The sequence below is a fragment of the Platalea leucorodia genome (assembly GCF_965183815.1).
Source record: "Platalea leucorodia genome assembly, chromosome: 3".
NCBI classification, from domain to species: domain Eukaryota; kingdom Metazoa; phylum Chordata; class Aves; order Pelecaniformes; family Threskiornithidae; genus Platalea; species Platalea leucorodia.
Genome location: NC_138825.1, coordinates 6,281,825 through 6,306,859, shown reverse-complemented (window position 1 = coordinate 6,306,859; position 25,035 = coordinate 6,281,825). Strand labels below are relative to the sequence as shown.

Below are 25,035 nucleotides of genomic sequence, written 5' to 3'. Positions count from 1 at the left end.
TTCTGTGACCAGTGAAAGTGAGGTGCAGGGGATGGGGTTTGTGTCCTGCTTAGAAAAATAAGGAAATATCCAGATTTGCTGCTCTTCTGCTGCTCTGACCGTCATCTTTGAGGCCATCAAGTCTGAGGGTCTGGAGGAATCTAAATGTCGATGGACTTTGTTGCCAGAGAGGGGGGTCTGTTTGTAGGTATCTTGGTTTATTGGCACGGAGGTGTTTGATGTATCCTAGTCGAAAAACTGAGAAAGGAGGGGAGGGAATCTGCCAAAATAAAGGAACTTTAAAAAAAACAAACAAAAAAACCCAAAAAAACCACAAAAACCAAACCCCACACCAAACAAAAAAACCCAACACCAAACCAATTGTCAGAGTCTAAATTTTCAGTTTGGCAAGTCACTGTAACTAGTGCAGTGTTGCACTTGAAATCTTGTTATGAGCAAAAGGAAATGCATCTTATTTGCACAGCCAGGAATGTATTGTTAGCGTAATTGAAATCTTAACCCTCTAATGAAATGGTTATTATTAGTCCAACTCTACTTATTAAAGAAAAAGGAAAATAAAAAAATCCTGCTACAGAAGTCTCAATAATAAGTTAAATGTTGCTATACATGTATTTCCTAACATCTGTGCCTTTCTCTGCTCACCCTTCCACTACCCCCTGGGAAAAAGCGGGGTGGCACAGGGGTGAATTTTTGGTTTTCTTTTTTCTTCTTTCTTGGCTCCCCTGCAGGCGTGTCTGGCTTTCTGTACCGTACATCAAAGCCTGCCCCAAAACTGAGATGCAACCAGCAGAAGCAGAGGTTCAATTCAAATTCAACCAAACAGACCAATTTTGCAGGTGGAAATTGCTGTCTTGTAAGGGCTTTTATCCCTCTTTAGCCTTACTGACCCTTCTGTAAATTCAAAATGCCTCTTCTCCAAAAAAGCCTTTCTGCTTCTAGTCCTTACTGCTCTTAATATTTGGGGAAAAAATAAAAAAAAGGCAGTGAGTCATTAGTGTCCTGCGCCAGTGCCGGGAAGAGCGTGATGCTGATGGTGGCATTTATTCTTCCTTGCTGGGAGAAGCAGGAGGTGGAGATTGGTGGCTTCTTCCACTGGGCTCTAGAATCCACTTGGAATAATAAATGTATTTGTGTTTTCCAGCGTGCTTTTACATGCTCTTTCTTAGAGTCTGCATCCCCATGTTATATCCATATTTATTGCATGTAGAGTGTCTTAAACACATCGGATACTTGTTCCTTATTGTCTTTGCTACCCCAAAAACTGATTTTGCCAAGGTCTGCATTTCTTTGACTGCTAGTGAGATACATATGGGGCTCATTCAGTGTTGCCTATGGGGGGTCCAGTACCGTGTGGTGACTCCTCTCATGTCTTCCCATACCTGCACCCCTCTGTGGGGCATCCCGCGCCCCTGCTTGGGAGTCCCGTGCTATGTCATACCGTGCCGCTGTAGCATTCTTCTGCGTCGCCTGGTCCTGCCGGGATCATCAATATTTCATACCCCGCAGAATACCTGCCTGTTACTACTCTCTGTACAAGCGTTACGGTTATGTACAAAGATAAGCCGCCTGATCAATAGAAAAATTGCTGGTACAGCTAAACAAGGTGCAGCAAAGCCCCCGGCAGATGCAGCCGGAGCCTGCCCCTCAGCAGGGTCGGTGCTTCAACGCATACTGACCCATCAGGTTATTTGCTGGGTTTGTTCCCTCTCTCCGTCTCCTAACAGTTCTTGACTTCATATTTTCATCTTAATTATTGCAGAACATTAGGTTGATGTTTATAGGGAACTATTCATAAGGCTTTCAAGATTTCTCTCCTGATCCTAAAGTTAATTGAGAGACTGTTGCTGTGCACGCAAAGTGAAGGTTGCTGTCCCTGCCCTGTGAGTTGGTTTGTGTTTCCCAGTCTTGAATTTAATTTGCCATTTTAAAGTATTTTTGACTGCGAAGCAGTCACTTCCGATGTCAGAAAGTTCAGTCTCTACAGCCACAGGCCATCGAGATGATTGCCCAGTCAACGTGGAAGTAATTGGGATTTTCCATTCTTATTGCCTGTGAAGGAAGAGGAGAAGCGCCAGAGGATCGGGTCGCAGCCGCCGCTCAGGCGGCCGTGCTGGCATGTCTCTGCTGTGCTGCCTGGAATCGGGCATGGCATTACAACTCGCTGGCTTATGCTGATACCATTAGCTCGCTTACCTCTGTGGCGTTGAGCTTTCTTTGACATCCAGCACTGTCCCTGCTCTGTCATTGCTGTATAACCTGCACCGTATTGTTAATCTTTTCCCTAAAAAGTTGTGCAGTGCCTGTTTATCCATAGCCTGTTGCCGCAATAAGCTGCTTTTCAACATTCCTTGTCATCATTTGGGTTTTGGGTGGTCTACGGTTTGTCTAAAAATATGCATCAATTCGACCTTTGTCTGCTTTACTATTTTTATATACCCCCCCCTTCAGTGGGATTTGCTAAGGACTGTTTGTCTCTTTTTACAAATGTTACCAATTTCTGACCTTCTTTGAAATCAGGGAATTTTATGGCATTCACTCCTAGAGGAAGTGCTACCCTCAGATGTGCTTTTCAGTTTTCCCTCATTCCGGCTCTTAACACTTCCCTATAATTGTTTGAATTTTCCAAGCTGGAAGCTTGGCCTCAGTTTGTTTAGGGGATGCTGTCCTTCCTCGGCAAGGCTTGACCTGCTCCAGGAGTCTGCTCGAGCCCCCATTGCTCTGAACCTCTTCCAAAACTGTTTGTTCATCCATGTTTGGAGCATTTCAGAGGATTTTACTGTGGTGCTTTAGCCAGATACACAGAAAACAGCCCAAATCACACATCAGCCCTAAATTCTGCCTGCAGGCTCCTCTCCCTTGTTATACTGCTGGTACCTGGGTGGACCATAGCTACCAAGTCCCTCCGTGGCATTTCCCAAATGTGATGTATCCCGAAGGATGCAGAAGATTGTCCCAGATTAAGGTTGTGGTTTTCTGAGGCTCATCTGTTCAGGATATGTTTAAGCAAATGGAGTATTCATAATTTTAGATAAAATTAAGGGGGAGGAGGGAGTGGTTTCACATTTTGAATGCGAACATTTAAAACAGATGCAGCCTGCTGGGAAGCATCGCATTAAATTGCATGACTTTTTAAAAGAAAAGAACATCCATTTTACTCAAGTCCACAATATGAAAGATTAGGAGTTAAGAGACATTTTTCGCCCACTTTGAAAGTAAATGTATTTTAAATTTAATTCTTTGGTGCAGCTGCCGCTTTCTCTCTCTGGAAAGCCTTTCTCATGCTTTGAGCGATGAAAAGATGTGGGCTGTGTGCTAATCCAGTTTAAGATGCCAAACTTCCTTTCCTCTCATGGGAAGTTTTCCCACCACCACCTTCTAGATAAATGTAGGACTATCTTTTATTTTAACACACCATCGGTTTGGGGAGATCTGTTGGAGAGTCACCATCTTAGAATTACTGGCGGAGGGAAATCAAGTACGAATGTGAAGGTTTCATGTTATTTTAGAGTAGATATATCAATGTAAGATGGCATGGAATCAGCTAGTTTCTTTTTTTTTCTCCTCCAGCATAAATATCTAGTAGCACCTACATTTAAAAATAAGCCAGAACAAACTAGGACCTGTGAAAGAGGCTCATGGCACTGGTGGTGCTGCTGGAGCACCCTGGGGTGGTGTTGATGGGGCAGCCAGGAGCCATGGTGGGATGCTCCTGTTAGCTGCTCATCACGGATGGGTATTTGTTGGAGCTACTGCTCCAGCTACCACTTGTTTGGGGCTGGAAAATCATCCTGCAGAATGGGTTAATCTGAAGATGCTGGTAAGTTGGGTGTGCCGAAATTCGGGGGAGTCTGGCGTTTCCTGAGCTTTGTTACCACCCGTTAACCGCAGGAGGAATGGCCGAGGGCATGCAACAGCAAGCGTTAGCACTGGGAGAGTTTGGCTGGAATAGCCGCAGGATTTTGCTGTCTCATCGGTCCTGTTGTCTTGATCCAATCTGCCCCAGGGACTTCCCTCTTCCCAATTCTTGCTGCCTGCCTTTGAGAAAAATGCCTTTTTGAGGAAAGCCCTGGGTAGAGCCTCCTCCTTTCCTACTCCTCTTTCTTCATGAGAGCATATTTTGTAGGTTGAGCTTGCTGATCTTGAGCTCATTAATGCTGCCGTACCATTCTGAATACATCAGCCATGCCCATAACACACAGTCTGAAGCCATTATTCTGTATATTCTAGAAGTAATCTTCCTTTTTTTAATTACTATTATTATTATTATTTTTATACAGACAGCACTGCAGTCTGAGCGCTTTTCCAATAGTAACTTGTGTTTAGTGACTTATTAAGGTTTATCCAAGTCACAGATTCCCAGTGGATGTTCTGAGCTTGTTTCTTATTTAAAACATCATCTAAATTCAAATCAGGAATTAACACAGTTCTGCAAATGACATTCACCCCTCTGCAGAAGGACCAGCATTAATCCTATGCACTGCAGCAATGGTATTTCAAGCCTTGTCTTAGGGCTTTAGCGGGGCTTAAATGAGCCTTAGGCAAAGCACAGACCTCTGCAATAGTTAGGTAGGACTAACACTGCCTGCTTTGGGCACCAAGCTTCAACATGTGCCGGGGGGGCTGTGTTGGGATGCGGGTTCCCTACATAGCCAGGGGAGAAGACAAGGTGCTCCACAAAACCTTCCTGGGTCGCTTGGTACTGGAGTTAGTAGCTGCAGACAAAATCTTCATATAATCCTGTTCCTAAACCATTGCCCCACTGCTGGAATCCCTGCCTTTGCTGGGAGAGGGACCAGGTCCCTGTTTCACAGCTCTAAGGGACCTGACGTGGTGCGGGCAGAAAGAGCAGGATCTTTAGGCTGGGACTCTCAGCTCCTATTGAAATTCAGTTCAGGTTGATCTGGTTCCTGTAGGGCTTTCTGGAAATCCCCACCTTAATATATTAATTTTTTCTTTTGCCTCCTTGCTGGTTGTCATCAGCAGCATGTGTTGTTTGCATTGCTAGAGTTCCCACAAAACCCGTTGCACTGAGAGCAGCGAGCAGGTTGGAGAGCATCCATCCCTCCCGCCCATGCCCCTGTAGGGTAGAGTGTGCCCTCGGCATAGAAATTGCGAAGTAGGGCTCAGAATAGAAGAGGAAGCTGATATACTACTTCTCTAACATCCCGCTGCTCAGAAAAATATAAACCCAAAGCCAATGTGTCATTAAATCATTTTGAATCATTGCAAACATTGCAGGAGTTCAGTACAAGCATCCATAGCTTTAAGCCACCTCCGCAAAGTGCTCTGTGTCACTGTCATAAAATTTGGATGAACTACACTGGGTAAACTGTTTTACTGTTACCTGATAGCCACCTACCTTTTAAAGCTGAGATTTACTGGGGAAGGATAGAAATACATTTAGTGTACTCTGAGAGCTCGCCAGAAGACTGATGTGATTTCTTGGTCCTCGTAGAGCTGCTGCCCAACATGGAAAAATTTCTCCCTTTAATTCAGAGACCAGGCAAAGGAAGCTGTCTAGTATCTGAGATTAAAGTATGTGATTATTTAATCACCGGTTAGTTAGTGATAATGAGCAAGTATTTTGCAAAATGAGCTCTTAAAATGAATCTCTAAACACAGATCCTGGTGCTGCACTGCTGAAATCAAGTGCAAAGTGTAGCCCTGCTGTTCTCGCAAAAGGCTCAGTGTCCGAGGGTTCGGTCTCGGCCAGGCGTTGGTGGCAAACCTGCTGGCCAAATTACCCAGGAACGTGTGTACCGAGGTCAGGGGGAGGATGCCGCCCCAAGGATTTCTTAACTCATAACTGTTATTTCTCATGCTTCACTGAGCTTTTCCAGCATGGATATGTTCTCCTTTAATTGTTGGACATCTGAGGACAGCTTGACAGAAGAGCAGCCAAACAATCTTGTTTTCCTTTGTTAGCTATTTTTATTTTGCCTGGATCATTACTTATCAAAGAGCAGTGGCTATCGCTTGAAATAAACACGTTTAACCATTAATAAGTAGCCTAAGAGATGCTCTTTTTGATGCTGTGTGGGAAAGCACCGGCTGATTCTTGGAGGAGAAAAAAGGTAGCACAAATGTTTTTTACCTTGTGTGTTTTAATATCACTCAATAATTACTTTGCAAGTGGGAAAGCAAAGAAGGGAAATTGCTGCCATCAACTGCCCGTGACATTGCCTCGACGAAAGCCCAACCGAGCCAGCAAAGCGTGGGCTGGATCCCAACAGCAGCAAAAAGAGGTTTGTGAGGGCACGCCGGGGTCTGCCCCGGGTCTGCCCAGAGGTATTTTGAAGGCTGCCGGGAGTCTGGCGGCACCGAAAGCAGTGCCCCGGACCTCTCCGGCGGTGGTTAGTGCTACGTTAAGACAATTAAGAGCACATATTTCTTTATTATCTATTATCATTTCAACTACATTGAAAGCCTCAAATAAAATTGGAACGTAATGATGCTACCCGTATTTCCAAATTTCTTAGAAGCTGACTTTTGAAAGGAAGACTTAGTCTGTTATTAAATGGCTGAGCGTGTTACGGTATGTATCGTGCCGCTCCCTATCCACACAGGATGCTGGGTTCATCACTTCACGTAGATTCAGAAAGTCAGTCCAGAAGGGAGTCTTGAATCATCTTTGTCCGTTCTCTGGCATTTCGTGAGCCGCTCTTTCCACCTGCTCATCTTGGCCCAGGGCGCGCTGTGTCTGATTACCCTTTCCTGTGCAGGAAGATGTCCAGGCTTCACGTAGCATCTCCAAGAAATTAAATGATTTTTATTTGATCTATCTGTTTGATAGCCTATTTGAGAGTTTAATGATTCATAGTATAAAAATACTTCCCTTGTTGGCTCTTCCTTGCCTTCAGCATCCAGCCAGTGATTCCTTTTATTCCTTATTGCAGAGATAACAAAGCCCTTTTTTTGCACTGTGTTTTTCTTTGTGAAGGGGGTTTTACGCTATAATCAAGTTACCTCTCCGTTTTCTTTAGACAAGCTGAACAGATTGATCTCTGGATTTCTCATTATAAGACATTTTTCTCCCATCCAGTAATTTTTACGGCTGTCTCCCATATCCTTTCCAGTTTTTCAACATCCTCTTGCCAAGGTTGACCCCAAAGCTGTTCCAGGATCCATCTCATCAGCCGCGATGTATGGGGGGTGCAATTGCCTCCCAGCTTGTGCGTGTTGCGTTTCCATTTTATATGGACACGGCTTAAGCGGAATATTCCCTGTAACGTGGGGAGGTTGTGCTCTGGTCTCCTGAATATTTTTATAGAGGCGTTTTGTTACTGGCTGATGTGGGCAGTTCTGTAGGTACCTCCTTGTGGTGCCCAATAGTTTTCTCTTTTCATTGCTTTTTCAGCAATTAAAAGAAGAAAAAAGTTTGACAGTGCAGAGTTGTTTCTGGAGAAAGATGAGTTACTAACTTAATAAACGCAGGTATTCCCAACGCTTTCTTATTTGCTGGTTTTCTGGTTTGGCAGCTAAGCTAAAGTTCAATTAAGTGTCTCTAACCTTGCTGCAGGGAAAGCTGGGGAACCATTTGTTATTTTAAATCTCTCTACTTTTCAATTGTCAAATTCAATTAAGGGAGAGTTTATACTTCTATTGGAAAAGGGCAGCAGCTATAGAAAACCCAGTGACCTGAGCTCTTCCAGGATCTGATGAGGGATTTTGTGCTTTCAGCGCAGAGTCATCTTCAGTGGTTTTGGCAGTAACACAAATAGGTATTTGCTTATCTTAACATATGAGGAGTTACCCGTGCATGTTTTTATGTTTCGCAGCCAAGCCGCAACCCCGGAGGACAGAGCTCAGCATCTTCCACCCAAGCAGTGCTGGAAATTTGCTTTTAGCTGGTTTGCAGAGACTTTAGGTTGCACAGGCTGCGCCTTGCCCCAAAGCCACTGAAAGTAAAATTGACGTTTCCAGGGAACCCAAACACGTATGTGGGGTTTTGGGGTTGTTTTTGTTTGTTTGTTTTAATTTCACTGCGTCCCAGAAACAGCACTTCTGTCTTTCAAAATCTCATTTGTGGTTATTTTCCCATCTGTGGCAGGGGAAAAAAAAAGGGCTTGCTGTGCATTTGTACATCAAAGGACATGGTACGTAAAGACTGTGGGGTGCTTTAGTCCCATAGGTCCCATAAAAGTACATCAGACAGGAGTTGTCGTGGGCTTTGCCAGGCATTGGTGCAAAACCAAGTAACAAATGTTGCTTGAATTCATCCGAAGCCAGGGACTCGGGCATTTGTGTTGACCTGCTGCACGTCCTGCGCCTGGCTTCGCAGGAGGAGGCATAAAATACTGTTCTCAGGCTGTCAGGATTTTCTGCTATATAACCTGGTTAGGTTTCTTTACAGCCCTTTGCGGTAAACTTTGAGCTTTTCTATAGTCGCAGAGCAGATGCTCTTCTCTTGCAGTCTCGTCCCCTCTCACCCCCCAGTTAATGGTAAGAAGTATTTTTAAGTACCATTTCACATAAATCTGGGAGGCTGAGTGACTTAGAAGCCAGCTGGGAGGATGAATGTGTCATCACTGGAGTAAAACATAGATTTGGGGAGTTTTCATGGTTTTTTTTTCAATGTTGCCATTTCTGGTGGGCCAGCAGATGGAACTGCCCACGAGGCCATATTTATTGCTGCAAAACCAGCTGCTGCAAAATGCTGGGGCGAGGGTTGCGTGGACTCCTGTGCTTTGGAGAAGCTTGTTGTGATAATAATGATGCCCCTCTGTTTGGCTTAGAAATGTTCTCCAAATTGGTATTTGTTCTTGAAGTTGTGTGTAATTCCCACTTAGTTAATTTAGGCCAAAGCAATTGTGTAAGGTACAGCTGCAAGTTTGTATTCATTCCTCTGAAAAAGAAAAAAGGATCAGAGCAGTTTTTGGGTGAAGCGTGATTTCTAAGATAACATCTCACTATAGGACATCTGGCGGTGCCCACCGGCATTCCAGGAATTAAAGAATGTTCCCCGCTGATGTGGATGTGATGCTGTACCCTGGATTCCCCATAAAAGCACGAATGTGGTGATTAAAGTGAGTGATAATAGTCCTTTAGGCATCTGACACTGGTCCTGAGAGGTCTGGGAAAGGCAACAGCCCAAAAACATGGGGATGAGAGCACCACAAGCTGAGAAACAGCCAGAATAATTGTAAAACTTTTTGATATTTAGGATAAAGAAACGCAAAATAATGGCACCAATGGGTACGCTGTGCAGGTAGAAGAAGAAAAATAGGATAATGATAATGATAATAATAATAATAATTATTATTAATAATAATAATAATAATAATAATAAAATAATTATTTTTTGAAGCTAAGCAAGGCAGCAGCAGGCAGGTGAAGGTGAATGCATGCGTTTGCGAGCAGCCTGTTTTGCAGACATCGCAGCAGCTGGGAGCGCCCGAGCCAGCGGTGAAGCGGGCGCTGGGCGGTGGTTGCTGCACAGCGATTCTGTAAATCCTGTGCATGCTGGGAAACCCTTTGGAAATTAATATTTAATACAGAAATAAAACGATTATATGTACGTGTAAATGCTGCGTTTATCTCCCTGCTGCCCTATAAATGGCTGGTAGCTATCAGCCCAGGAGGGCTATAATAATTATGGCTTCACTGACTTGGCTAATAAAAAATCAATTCCATCGAGATGATCTTATGCTTTCCTTAATGGGAGGTGCTGGAAGCGTTATCCTCATTTTAAGTATGTACCTGCAAGGAAAAGGGACTTGCTTTGAGTCCAGCTTTGTCCCAAACTGGAAACTTCTGAAAATGGTGATTTTTCCTAAGCCATCGCTTCCTTGCAGCCCGCAGACACACAGCGCTCAGGAGCAGCAGCCGCTTTCCCTGGTGGCTACCAGACTTTCCCCAACTGAACATTTTTGGTTTGCTTTTGGGTTTTTGTGGTTTGTTTGTTTTTTTTCCCCAGAGGAAAACTTGAAACAGAAACTTCTTGCAGAATTTGCATTGGTTCTGTCAATATTTCACAAGAAAAAGTTTCTCTTTCCATGGGAGTGTGAGGGAGACGGGTAGAAACCAAGACTTAAGAGTGAGACGGAGTGCAACGGTATTTGTGGCTGTATAGACCCATCCCCAGTCTCTGTGTAGGAGCTGATACTGGGGCTGAACTGGGGCTGGTAACGACTGAAATCTTCAGTAAATGCTTTTATACCATCTTTCTCTGTTATGCAAAGTTGTGTTGTCTTGTATCCTAGCAGTAATATATAATGTGTTCACTAATAGTCTGTCCTATTTACAAATTAGACCTTTTTAACACTATTCTTATTAATTGGTTTTGACTGCACTGTGTTAATTACAGCAGGGATAGGGATGTCATAATTGTAGAGAATTGGTCTCTAATTTGGGGAAAACAGACAACACTCGGCACCCAGCTTCCAGTGCAAGTTTGTTATCTCTGTATTTAGACATGGTACTTAAACTATTACCATAATCTTGGAGTGGCTGTAATTATGTGAATAACCGGGTGGGAAGGAGTCGTAACATGGTATAACAATAGCACTGGGGAGTAGAAACTTGTTTTTATAGACAAAATAAAAGCAGAAGGGGAGGTGGAGATGGGATGCCAACAGTGCTGCATCCCAGGGCTGGCGTGGATGGTTGTCATGGCTTGCATCGAGTACAGGTGGGGACTGGCTGTTGGCATTGTCAAGCATAGTGCAGCGGTCCCTGTCTTCCCAGTGGGAATTTGGGGTTTATCGCTTGTTTAAAGTGGTTGGGAAATAAGTGAAGGCTTTGAGCAAGACCCGCCAAAGCGGGTGGTTCATCGGGCACCACCTCTGGGATACATCTCCCAGGTCGCACCTTTGGTCCCCAGCAGGAGCAGCCTTCCTGCCCAGCAAGAGCTCCCGTTTACCTTCATTTAATTTCATTGCTCTCGTTTCCTTCCCTCCGTGCTGTGCAGGAGGAGAGAGTGGAGAGCCTTCTCGCAGTCCCCTGCTGAAGCCGAGAAGACCCAGACCTGTTGGAGGGACAGTGAGCCCCCGCAGTACACCTGATACTGAGCCTAACGGAAGGGACTCTGCCGCCCACGCGCACATGGGCTGGGGTAAAAGATGCACATCAGTACATTGGTTTCCCAGAGCTTGTCTGTATTGTTCTATGTTTTAAATCTCTCTGGTGCTACTAAATCAATACCTCTGCAGTGCTGCAAGGATGCATAATGCTGGCAGGGTAACAGAGCACCTTTCTCTTTAGTGCAGAAGTCTGGGATCTCAGCATCTCCAACACGTTGAGGGTGTTTGAGCCTTCTCTCAACCCACGAGACCTTCTTGGCTACAGAGTCACCTTTTCAATTTTTTTAAAAGGCGTTTTCCACCATTGGCTGGCTTTAAACCTGCTTGATTTTGAGCAGGTGAGTTGTTGAGATCCCCTCAGCCCAGCCCGACGCCTTTCCCCACAGCTTATAACGTAGAATATCTGTGTTCCCATGAAAGCTGTCTGCACAAAGGGTTTTTATTCATTGCTGCCCAAACGGAGGCAGTGATCCCCTTACCGCCCTGCACGCGTGTCTTGAAACCATCTTAATATACTGTATCATGGCACTTTAGAAAGTCAAATCTCTTTTTAGCCCGACTTCCTAAGGAGGCTTATGCGATCGCGCTCTGTTTATATCTTCATCCCTCCCCTCGAGAACTTTTGAACCTGTGGGCCCAGATCAGCCAAATTTATCAGCTGAAGGTGTTGATGGTAGTAAGGCTGCAAGGTTTTTTTGGAGCTAGATAACACACCAGCCATGGGAATTGGGTTTTTTTGCAGAGCGCCGGCAGGGCCAGCCCTAGTGCGGGTCCTGCTGCAGAGGGGTCTTGCAGCATCGGGGCTCGCAGGGCCCCCCAGTTCCTGCTTTCGTGGAGCCTGGCCGTGCGAGAGGCTGTTTGGCTGTAAATAGCAAGCTGCAAGTACTGGAGGAGACATCATGACAGCAAACAGGCTTTCGGCAACATTACAGAAATTGGCAACATTTGGAAGAAACAGAGCAAAACTTGCATTCTGATTTTTTGCGTTGGAAGCGTACAGGGCGATTGTGAGGGTCACGGTAATTTGTTTCTTTTTCAAAGCTCTGTGTCTTGAAACTAAGTCATGGAGAATCTCAGATTTCTGGTTTCCACCATAACTTTCCCACACTTCTGACACCAGAGGAAATGTTGAATGGAGTTGAGCCCACAGGTTCAGGCACAAGAAACCTGATTAAAGCCCCGTCTGGTCATGCGTGTGTGTTTATACATACATGTCTGTGCATTTATGTGCATACGTGTGTGTATGTGTATATATCTGTATATATGTGTGTACATAGGTGTGTGCTGGGCAATACTGTGTATTTCGAGCCATTCTAATGGCGGAGGGGGATTCATTATTTTTATTCTTGAGCTTGAGAATACAGTGATAGGAAAAAACTCCTGTGGAGTCTCATCCTGGGGACAGGCAGATACGTTTGGGGTACCCTGACAGCTGACCTAGACCTTTTTGAGATCCTAAACCCGTCAGCTCATTCAGGCTTTGCACCTTTTTCCTGCGGACACATGAATGATTCCCTGGGGTCTCGCCTGACCTGAGTAAAACAGAAACACACGCACTGGGTTATATCTCATGAGCAAAAAGCTTGTGTAAACTGAAGGCTCTCAGCAGCAACCTCAATAAACTAAATCCTTCTTGGGGAGCAAAAGATAATCATACGAAGAGGCTCAGTTTCCCCCCGCTGTGCATCTGTCAGTCAGCCGCCCGCGGAGAGGGTGGAAAGCAGCTCCACCACCATAACCCCGCCGGGAGGGTCGGGGGACCAGATGGGCGGGGGATTACATCTGCCACGGCAAGAGGGGAATTGGGAACGGCCGTGCCGGCCGCCGCCGTTGCTGCTGGCTCGCCTGCGGGTACGGGGAGGTACGCCCCGCTGCAGCGGCTGTGAGTTGGTCTCGGGGCTGCATCCAGCCCTCCTGCGCGGAGGGTTGAGGCATGCACTGTTATTTAGAGGAGGAGGTTGTGCTGCGGGCTGCTGAGGATGCTAAATCCATTTCTACTCGAAAACCGATTGCATTTGAGACCAGAAGGTGGAATTGAAAATGGTTACCTACTAATCTCAAGTAGCTTTCTTTCTTTTTTTCTTAATTTTTAATTTTAAATTTATACCCATGTCTTATGGTTTTGATGGGAATAATCTCTGTTTCTGTTTCAAATCAGTGTTTGACGTGACGAAATAGTCTAATATCAGTGCATAATTGTAAAGATAGTACAGAAAAGAATGCCAATTAACTTTTAATAAGTGGGGCTAAAACTTTTTGTTCCTAATTTCTAGGGCACGGCTCTGAGCCCACTGTAAACGCAATATTTTCTGGCAATTTAAATCACTGTTTTTCTTAGGAAGAATTAAAATAGTCTAAAAGAAATGGCAAATAACATCAGCAAAAAGACAGCAAGCAAAACTCTCGAGTGCCTTCATTTTCTTAATCTCCGTTATTTTTAGTCTCTTGTATCTTTTGGGATCTTTGAGTGAAGAGTTGTGGTTCCTTCCATGTGCTTCTCTGATACATTTTTGACCAACCTCTATATGATGACCTGTCATTGCAGTAGTCATCAGGGACATGCATGACTCTTCTGAATGCCATTTAGGAGGAAGACTACTGAAAAGATTTCTCCAAAAGTCTTTATCATCTCTTTTTTTGCCTTTTGTTATGTGTGCATCATATTGTATCCTTGGCTTCCTAAGTATTTTCTTCCTTGCTGCATGAATCTTATTTTCAGCCTTTACTCTTCACTCTTCGTGAAACTAAAAGTTAGATGTTTTTTCTGCTTGGGAAATCATTGAAGCTTGAATTTCTGCTGCCTTGATTTTCCTGCACTTTTCCTGGTAGCCTTTTGCTTGGATGGGTCTTCCAATAGTCTGTTTTCCTACCGGCACGTATGCCAGGCTTCAGTACTTTAATAACCATATTATTGACTCTGGGACCTTTAGGGCTGGCTTTCTCATTCTTCTCATGTGATTTATTATTTTTGGCCTATTAACTCTGATAGGTGGTTAAATTTAATTATATGAAGTTAAACTTGGTTATTTAACCTTAATTAAGCCACTGTAGGTCTACATTCTTCAAATCTCTTGAGAACGAATTACAATATTCCCTTTCTAGTCTAACCTACATCAGGAGTATTGGCTAAACTTTTTAAAAATGAATAAGAGAGGTAGATCTCATGGATTTCTTGAGGTGAATGTTGTTAAGGCCTGATATTCGAGCTTGAGATGGTGGAGACATGCCCCATCTTAAACACTGGGCGGTGTTTTGCCATGATAAAAGCTTGTAAATAGGATTTCTTTCTTTCCTTTTTTGAGTGTGTGAGACCTTTTCCTTGAGTGCAGTATAAATCGCAGATTAGGTAAGATGGGCTGTCTAAACTTTAAAATTACTAAAAACTTTAAAATTACAGTCTAAAAACTTTAAAATTACAGTGCATCTTATTTTAACCAGGGGCTTCAGAGCTGCCTGTTAATAAATATCGATCCAGACATGTTTAATTAAATATAAAATATAATGTCCTGGATTTACTTTGAAAGGATTGAACAGTTATGATACTTAGATTTTTCATATGTTGTTTAATGTACATACCTTCCTATGTGGCATATTGTAGACAGTTCTTAGGAGATACTTCAACTCTTTAGTACTACAGTTTAATTACTTTAAGTGAACGACCCATCTTTATTGGGTGGAATATGCGACAATTAATCTCCCTTGATGAAAGAATTAACCTATGAATAAAGCCACAGGGCTTGGGGGGTTTGGGCCTTTTGGCTCGGGAGGGCTGTGGTTTTGCTCTTAGCAGAAAAAAAACTTTGAAGGTCGTTCTGGTGGGGACCCAGTTTTGCTCAGTGCTTGCAAATCTGTGATTTTAAAAGAAAATTGCAATGGTGAGTGCCTGTACTAACTAGATGTGCCCCAAGTCTTTCTGGTGGGCATAACGCCGCCCGTTTGGTGCTTGTTCGAAGAGGAAAGTAGATGAAACCTGCTTTGAAGCAGGTTTATCCATACCTATGTGTAGGACGAGCTTTCTCAGTTATGTTTCTGGTACCAGTTCTTGACCTTATTCTGCTAAGTGTTTCCCAAGTGTTTTCTCTGATACTTGCGTAAAATTCACTGCTTTTCAAACATTGCTGCCATAAATTCTTAGGCTAAAGCATCCAAAGGAAACAAAGACAAAAATTAAGTAGAGCGTTTTGTACCTGGACAGATATTACAGAGCTCCTTCCCTGATCTGATTCAGCCTGATTGTAAATCTGTTGTAACTCTCTGATTTCCCTCCTGTGTGAGATAGCGAACGGCTGCCTCCCATCCCAGGTGGTGAGGCTGGGTTTACGTTAGCATCGGGGTGTCTGCTAGAGAGCTGTGCGTTGTCTGACTTATACTTGCAACACAGATAACGTTGTTCCTAAATTAGCACATCACTTTTAAGAAAACGAGAAAGCGATATAAAATGCATGACCGGTTGGTTTGCCAGTCGAATAAGAAATAGTTTCTAGAGGCCATGAATTATGCATTAAGTCATTTTTAATATTAATTTTATTGGTGCTTTTTAAAGTGGTTCTAGCAGTGGTATTTTGAAAATATTCAAAATAGTTAGAACTTGGGGCAAAGAGCAGCTCCAAAAAGACCATTACATTCCCGAGAAAACCAGTGGCAAATCAAGGTACTTCTTGCCTCAGAGAAGAAAATCAGACCTTGGTCCTGTGAGCTTTGATACTTGTGTCACTTTAAGCAGAGGAATAGTCTTATTAACCCTTGTAAGACCAAACAGCAGGAATAAAGTTATGCCTATGTGTCGGAAGGATCAGGGCTTAAACCCTGCTCAGCATCAGACCTGATCTGTGCCTCTGAGCTTGTGATTTCCCAGGGAAATGCTCACATGAGAAGAGGTGGACTCAAAGGTCTGAAATTAAACCCAGGCTCCTGGGATAATGTAGACAAATCACTTCACCGTGTGGTCGGATGGGGCTTGTTTCACTCATTTTTTTCCCTGCTGTGCCTTTTCGACCTAGGCAGCGAGCCCTCCGGGGCAGGGACTGCATCGTATGAGCAGCAGATGCGGCTCTCGCCTCGTAGTGGTACCTACAGTCTTTATAATAACTGGGATGGGTTTGGCTCTTTGACATCAATTAAGCTAAGTTCAGACAAAGCCCTTCAGAAGAGTTAAATCAGCATAATTCCTTGGCGGAGCTGGGGGCGTTGGTGCTAAGATGTCTGGTTTAGAAATGTATTTAAAAAAAAAAAAAATCCCCTGCGATGCAAGCACATAACCAAGTAAAAGGCATTCTGGGCCAGATTTTGCAGTTACCTGGGCCTCAGTGATGTGCAAAGCCTCGTATTGACTCGAGATCTTTTCCCTGTCTGCACAGGTGGTGTTTTTACCAAGCGTTCAGTGTTTTTTTCCCCTGTGTGTGGAAATACCATTGCTCATTGAATTTATTGTTGCTGTTCAGTGACTGAGTCATCTGTGTAACTCTCCGAGGCAGGAGGCCGAGGTGTAAGCCATGGGGCCTCATCTTGCAGGGTGCGGAGGGCTCCTGGTACCCAGCAGCAGTGGCTGATGCTCATGAGCGTGTCTTGAACCTTGTGTTGGCCAACAGTGTAGGGCCCGTTGGGTTTGATCCTGTCAGAGATAACCCCTCGTTTCTGTTGGCTTTGGCAGATGTGAAGCATGCTTCACCGTTCCTGGGTCTGGGATCCTGAGCAGCAAACCTGGGAAGGACAGACAGCTTAATTGGCAGAGAAGGAAAAAAAAACCTTGAATTGTGCTGCTGGTAGGTGGCTGACCCAGGTCCCATCCTCCGTCTGTGTGCACGTCTCAGGGTTTTGAGGAGACACTGAGAGACACCAATACCAAAGTGTTTAGAGATGGTGGTGAGGAAACTCCTTCTGAAGATCCTCTGTTAAATCCCTGCTTTGAATAAGACCTTGAAGAGATCTGGACCTGCTTCTCCCATCCCAGCTGAGCCATGTAACTGTGCAGCCTTTTGGCGTAGGAGCAGTGTTGTCACCCTTTCCTCCTCCACAGCGGTTTCATGAGCAATGCCTGCACTTCTAAGCAGAAGATAGCTGAACCTGTGTGCTGGATTCAGCCCAAGCCCATAAGTAACTTAGATCCTCCAAAACAGTATTTTTGACAAATAAGTCATGTCCATTTTTTTTTAAAAAAAAAGACATATTTCAGTTTTCATCTGACACGTGGATGATGTTTCTCTTTGTCTCTCTTGACGTCTTTTCCGTAACATTTAATTGTTCCTAGCAGGATGAGTGCTTTCCCTTCCCAGCTGGGTTGAGCGATTGCCCTCATAGGAGATGTTTCTTCAGCCCGCGGTAGCCACGAGCCCTGGCATGCACAAGTCTCCGTGCCGTGGGATAAGACCTCCTGGTCAGCTCAGCCCTGAGGTGGGTCCGTGCTCAGTCTTTCCCTCGTGAACTCTCCAGGGCCTTTGTTGTCTACTTCTCCTTCACAGCTCTTGCCCTTGCTCACAGGGCACCATCCTGCAAATCCCAGGGCAGCCCCTGATCGCTGGGTATCTACTGCTGGAGGCAGCGTTTCTGTATTGAAAGGGAAAATATTTAGCAGCAAGTAAAACGTTTGCTGGTGGAAAGCTACAGCATCTGCGATCCTTGGTTGTGTTTATGTTAGCAATTTCAGTATCTTTGCCATAATAACAGTAATTTAAACAGGTACTGTTGACTGAAGGACAATTAGGGATTGCTGAATTTTACATTTCCCTAATATTCACCGCAAACTGTCACCGAGCCTCATTCTGCGGGTATTAATAGTACTATGACTGAGCGGCTCCTTGGAAGTCAGCGGCAGTAAATCGACATGAAACCGGAGGAGCACTGGGACTGGCACCCGGGGCGGCTCGCCGGCGGCGTGCCGTGATGCTGTAGGTGGTCGCAGCATCTTTTCTGCTTCTGCAGAGATGCCTACACAGCTGCTCCCCCCGACAGCCTGATTTATGCCCCGGGATTTATGGAGCTGAACAAATGATTATAGAAGAGCTATGCGTTTTATTACACTTAGACCAATTTTCCCAAGCCAGAGGGCAAATCCTCTCTTCTCTACCTGCACTCTGGTTGTGCAGCTGCCGTGTATCCTCTTCGATAGTCTGAAAGCTGCAGATAAGGGGATTCAAGGGGCCAAAAGAGTCATTTATCCTCCTTTGGAAGTTGGGCCCAGGAACGGAGTAGGTGTTACTGCGGTTTGCCGCCAGCTGTGACCTTGCTGGGGGATGCAGCAGGGTGCGGGGGGCCAAATGCAGCAGAGCACAAGTGGAAGCAAGCTTTTCAAACTGAAAATTGGAGGAAATTTCATTTAAATTTATCAGATGTTTGGTCTCAAAGCTCATTACAGGAGGGAAACTGAACACTTACGTTCATCTCCATTAGCTACTTGAGTAGTCCAGGAACTGCATTAGCGCGGGTAGAGTTAATGAAGTGTTTGAGTTAAAAGCTTTGTTTAGTCCCTCCACTTTCTCAAGCGTCCCCAAGGCCTGACTCGGCCCATTCCTCAGCAGTAGGCTTGCGCAGATGTTGCCAAGTGTGAGATCTGACCCACAGGAACTTCACTGGTGGTGCTGAGCAAGCCAGAGGAGACCTGGCTGGGTTCTGGGATCCCGCCTTGAGGTTTCAGCACTCTGCGATCAAGAAATGCAGATTTCCATGTTTGAACCGAGCCCATCAAGCCTGGAGCATCGCCAACACCACAGAGTTGCTGTTTCCATGGAGGCAGCTGTGAAAGCAGATTTTTCCTTTTAAAGAAAGGCAGAGCATGGGACAAAGCACATGTACTCTGAAAGGGTGGAAGTTCTTTACCAAACCCTGGCAGAAACGCACTGGTACTGATGAATCTGTGCAGAAAGTGCGCCCGCTTTAGCTGCTTCTACATAAATTAATTTCCTAGAAACCAATTGCAAGCCTGTTTTTGCAGAGAACCAAGGATTACTCTCATGTGCCGGGTGGCTTCTGATGTTCCTGGGGCCACGGATGGAGATGGAGATGGGGTGTTACTGATCGCAGAAAGCCTTGCTTCCAGGGAAGAGAGAGAGGGGTAAAGAGCTGAGCCCAAAGGAGTTTTACGGATTTGTGAAGCCCTCCTGTTGGGGGAAGGGAGCTGCCGAGGCTGGGTCTGTGTCTAATTAACTCAATTCTGAGTGATCAGGGTGCTGGGAGAAATACGCAGGGCAGCCCCAGCAGAGGGGACCTGCAGCGTGTGATGCCAAGCCAATGGTGCTACCCTTGCTTTACCCCTTGTAAAGCGTGGCTGACCAAATCCTCTTCCCTGCCCTTTAAGAGCCGCTTAGCTGGCTTTCCCCTTCGATACTGGATCAAGTCAAAGCTGCTTGATTGATTCAGCTCCTTCTTGCCTGGCCTCTCCTCCCTTACTCAATTTTCTATTGTATCTGTCCCCTCCGGCTCAGCCTCCCCCTCTTCTACCAGCCGCTCACATCGATACCTCCACGCTGTTCCCGTCTTCCCGGAGAAACCCAGCATCATTTCTACATCCGTGCCTATCGCCCTGCCCTCGTCGCTCCTGCGTTTCCCATTGCGGACCCCTCTCTTCCCTGCCACCCTGTTGACCTGTGCACCGTTTCCCCATAGAGATCATCTGTCCCTTGCATCCTTGCTACAGGCACGTGCATTTTTCTTAAATGCTGGGAGCATCCTTCAATGCAATCGATGTCACGGCCAATAAATGCGAACTGATGCTTTTGCTGGTTGGGGAGTGTCACGGCACGGTGGTGGCTCCCCACCTGCCCGATGAACATTTTCTGCAGTTTTTTCTGGTGTTTTGTGTTGGGGAAAGGAGCTTGATGCTGGTTAGCACTGGAGAAAACTACACATCGATGGCTCTGGTAAGGGATAACGCTGGTCTTCCTGTTTTGTGATTCAGCGGGAGAGAGAGTCTTAACATAGAGAAAAGCTTGCTGCAAAGATCACGTACACCGCCGAGCGGATGCCACACGGGGCGAAGGGGAAGGCGTCATCGGGAAGCAGATGGGCAGCACAGTATGCGGTTTGCCTGGCATTTGCTGCTTTGCTATAGGAAGCTCAGAAACGAGTTACAGTGGGACCAAAGAAAGAGAAAAAAAACCCCACTGAAACCCATCAGTATTCAGAAGAGCAGAAGAAACAAATGTATTGACCTAAATGACCATTGGTGACTCAAAAGCTTAAAGGCAATATATACACATGTAACTTCTGGAGGAAAATGCAAACTAATGGAAATAGTTTCTTTGAGGGTCCACTCTCATCTGCTCTGACCACAGAGACTCTTTCCAAACCAGACCTGTAAGTTAATAATCAAACTTCTGCCGAAAACGATTCAAATACTGCGATCTTCCTCAGAGGAGAGTGTTTCATTAGGCTAATTCGGAGAATAATTCGGTCTGATTCATCTCCACGTGATTCATCTGTATGAATTGCAGACTGATTGCAATTTCTGCCTGTGTTTCTCCCAGCTGAAAGCAAGCTGACCTGCAGGTTTTTGCTTTGGTGCATCCATAGGAAAATTTTGCTTTGCTGGCCTATCGTCATTTTTTCCTCATTCCGGATTTTTTTAAATAAACAGAAGAGATTAACTTGAGTAGAAGGCTTAGTTGACCTCTTTCAAACAAATGTCTTTCCTAGAGAAGCTTGAATTAAACCTCCACTTCTATTCCTGCAATTTAACTGACTGGTGGCATTTCATCTGTAAAACCATGCACACTGGTTCATTAAGCCTTCATGTCGTAGGCTTTTGAAAGGTGATTTTGTAGAGATACAGAATTGTCCTGAAACCTGCCGTGTTAATAATTTATTAATATTTAGTCCTGATTTTAGGCACCTGGTAGTGTATTTTACATTTGTTTTTGTTTTTACTCTGTGTCCCTGTAACCATAATTTGTATGTATTTCCTACCTAGCCCTTGCAGTGCCTGAGTTTGCCTCTTTGCATCTGTCTTGCCTTGTTGTGTATTTATTAATTTCAGTGCATGATGGCGTTAAGGAAAATCCTTTTTATCTGCTGCCATGAGAAGCTGTTCTGCTGAGGGTAGTTGTTTGGTCCTGGATTATTTTGCAGCAAATATTGGGAGTCAGAAAGGGAGAGGGGAGTAACTTTGCTCCTGATAACCCAAGGTGACAGTGAGGGTAGGAGGTAATAGTTGGTGATGAAGTTGGGTTTGAGATGAAGTTTTGAGAGAGCTTGGAAGATTATTTTGCGTAAAAAGGTAATAGAGGAGCGGTGTGGGGAAGGATAGGTAGGAGCCGATGGAGGTGGTCCTTCGGGAGCCAGCCCCAGCTCAGCGTGGGCGCGGGGAGCAGGAGCATGGCAAAACTGAGAGCCCAGGAAAAACGGGTGATGTGGAAGAGCTGCCGGGAGTCCTGGCTCTGCTCGGGAAGTGGAAATGGAGGAGGAAGCTACTACTGAGTTCCCTTCATGCGCTCTTCAGATTTAAGTATGCCTTTAGCCAAGAGAAAAAAAAAATAGTTGTTCCTCCTCCCCCCCGAATCCGTAATTTCCTTGCTCTGGTTATTACCAAGTGTGGAAGCATTTGCCTCTGCGCATGTGACGAGTGCCAGCAGCACTGGAAAGCTGTCATCGGGGGGGGGAAAAAGAGAAAAAAATAATTTCTTATGTTTCCTGGAGTAGAGTTCAGTGGAGCATTTCAAATGCTCGCGTTCGGAGTATTGCTCTTCTGCTTTGCCTGTAACTCGCCTTTTCCTCTGAATTAGAAAACTACATTAATAAGCTGATAGGCAAGTAGAGATTTTGCACGTTAAATAGTGTGATTGCTTCATCTCAGCGAGAGTGTGCTCTTTCAAGGTTGGGCAGCTGAAAAAATACATATATTGGTAGTTAAATTAGACTTTATTTACAAATACTGGCTCAGAGATTTGTCCGAGTCGGAAATTTCTATTTTTCCTTTTCTGAGGAACATAAACTTTGCTGGATTCAGAGCAGATAACGTTCAGGTCAGTCTTTGTCCGCCTTTACAAAACGTTGGCTCAGAAAACATTGACGAAGGGGCACGGTTTAAGTTGCTGAGACTTTGGTTTCCATTGAGACATGGGAGATAGTGGCAGCAAAGGGGAGGGAGGGAAGGAACATCTCCTCCAGCCTGTGTTACAAAGAAAGGGAATAGGAAATACGCTTTCTCAAGTGAAGTCAACTACACTCCCCCTCTCCCCTGCTTTTGACTGTACTGTTACCATTTAGGGTTATTTTCCCCATCCTGTTATCAATAGAGGGAAATAGAGAAGAAAGTGGCTATTTCTAGGGTCAGAGGCCTCCCACTGAAGCCATCAACAGTTGACTCGGGACCGGAATGATGCCCCAGAAAGCCCAAGACTGCAATGAGACAGCTGTACAGTGGAGCACAGATGAACGGCGTTTGAAGATGGCTTTCAGGGAGGTATGAAACACACAGCAGTGGATACCCAGCTCTGCTCTCATTGGGTGTGCAGGAGGAAGATTTGCCCTAATGAGTCTGATAGCGACACTTATGATGAGCTCTTTGAAATCTGGAGTTTCCTTTGAGTTTTGAAATTCCTTGCCAATAAGCCAAACTCTGTAAAAGAAACAGTCATGCCACCATAGTAAATATTCATTTTTTTCATTTCTCCGTAAATACCCAGCTGCATATTTGGCATTTAAAAAAATGAATCAATATACTGAATAAACTGATGTTTTTAAATGGCACCATGGGTAGTTAAAGGCGGCATGGCAGCTCTGCTGCAGCTACAGCTTTTCCATCCTGAGCCCCTGCTAGCGGGAGAGAAGAAGCTCGCATGGACTTTGCAGTGATTTATTCATATCACATCTCATACGTGGGCGAGCTGAGCCTTCAGCTTTTGGCGTCCTGAGCATTGGTTACTTTCAAGGACATGCCACAAGTAAGAAACACGGGGGGACGAGATGATGTTATTTCCATCTAAAACATCCAGCCTATATGTAATAAGGAGAAATAGTAGTTATAATAACATGGTTCATTACCTTCAGAGTAGTAAAGGGGAGTTTTACTGGAAAAGGTATTACACAGCCCACTATGCTTTGCATAATCATTTTAAAAGCTGTTCAGGACTTCTTGCTGCCTTTATCCTGAAGAAGCTGGAAATAATTTAGAAACTCAGGGCTGTCAGTATGGCTGAACTCCAGGCTGGGTGCTGCACGCCATTACACACGCCGGGGTGGGTGCACAGGGTGCAGCCGAAGGCTGAGGCAGTAGCACGCGTGGAGTGCAGAGACTAACTTACAGGGGTATATTGTAATGGTGTTATTCATTTGCGATGTCTCCAGTAATTTGAGTATCACGGCTGTCTTAAAATCATCTTTCTAAAACCTTTGTATTGCCCCATGAAGCACACCGTGAGTCATCTCTTATGCCCACCCAGAGCACAGACAATTTTCAGATCAGCTGAAACAAAAAAATACCAGGGAATGTATTGAATCATATGTCCAAAAAATTGAGGAAAACCCTAAGCTGACATTTGGAGGGTTTTAACTTAAATAGCTTTTGAGTTTTGTTATTCCATATTTAAGAAAAAAAGGAAAATGGTGAAAATGAAATGAAAGGTTTGGTTGGACAACACATTTCATTTGACTTGAAACAATAATTTTGCTCTGGTAAGAAAATATTTCCATTAGGATCTGCACACTTAATTCTTATCTCCACCAGCGAACTTTGCAGTCCCTTTTTTCACTGAGGGCTAACTCTGGCCCCCGCCACCTGGCATAACCGCGCGTGCTTCCTTAATGCATTTTTTTGCAGTCGCTTTCCCAGCTCATCTTCTGATTTCCCAGTTGTATCAGCAGCTTTGTAGCAGTCGTTCCTTAACAAAGCAGGGAACGAATGAATGAATGAACGAACCTGCCTGGCCCTGGAAAGAGTGGTGAATGCAACCAGAGTCAGCATGCAGAGATGCCTTTTCTTTTTTAATTATCATTTTCTAGTTGATGGTGTATTTTTGCTGCTGAGACTTCAAGAAGGACCTGTAATCCCAGATGCAAATATGCTGAACTTGTGTTTTCCTGGGATATAAAAAGAGGGCTTGAGGTCTGGTGGGCCACTGGCACCATTTCCCTGGCAGGATGGGAGCCATGGGCTGTTCATTCCCAAGAGATGGTGGCCAAGTTCTTCACCTCTGCATAGGCTCAGCATCTCCCCCTCTGCGATAAATAAGATTTCTCAGAAAATACTTGGAGAAGATCTTGCCTTCTCTCGCAGACTCCTTGTTACGATGGCATTTTCTCAATGTAACACCGTCCTTTGGAGCCGCTTGCAAAATCAGTTGGTCTGGGCTGCGGGCTGGGGAGGGATGATGCCATGTTGTTCAAGCAGGAGCATTTCTTCTGGGAGAGAAGTGGCATTTTGACATATTTGTCTAAAAGTTTCAAAGCTGAACCCACTCACACATGGTCACATGGCAGCATCTCTTGGTGTTTCCAGACCAAAGTTTCTGGGAGTCATCTTAGCTGGTCACATAGTCAACTGGCAATCTCCTTTCCTTGTTTTTCTGAGAGAGTGGAAGTGTCCTTTTGGACCATTTCAGATGATATTATGGTTTTTATTTGCATTTCTGTGGCTGGCCTCAAAACTTCCACACTGGTTTCAGAGATACAGCGTAAAGGGTCTCCATTTCTCCCTACAACCTTTATCTCCCAGTTAAACAGAGAACAGGTGAGACCCATCACTTCCAAACTGATGTCTGGAGATGGCAAAATACAAAGCCTGCATGGGAAGCTCGCTTAGCTCCGGAAAAATCAGCGTTGAGGAATTACTCAGTTGCAATTATTGATTGTTGTGGATGATCCAAAGGGAGGAGGACTCAGCTGGCATCGCTTTGTAAACATTCAATGTTCTGTATAAAGAGCTTATGGTAAACTTTCTGAAGGAGGTAATAAATAGTAAGCTCTAGCAAACCCTTCAAGGGATCGGTTCTCATTTTTAATATGGAAATCGAGTATTGCATGACAGCAACTCAATAGATAATAGGATAAGAATTGACTTTCAAACCAGTTTCTCAGCACTATCCAG

General features: G+C 44.7%; 1 protein-coding gene across 2 annotated transcripts in view; it reads left to right on the top strand.

The window, feature by feature from the left end:
* The window catches only part of PAK5 (p21 (RAC1) activated kinase 5), a gene marked incomplete at both ends in the record, with an annotated part of 172,196 nt that overhangs the window by 96,364 nt on the left and 50,797 nt on the right, over window positions 1-25,035 (top strand). The window contains one exon of one of the 2 annotated variants that reach the window (XM_082305229.1): window positions 17,379-17,411. The exons of the other annotated variant lie outside the window; for it this stretch is intronic. Of the gene's footprint in view, window positions 1-17,378; window positions 17,412-25,035 lie in introns of those variants that run through there. 2 annotated transcript variants of the gene reach the window in all.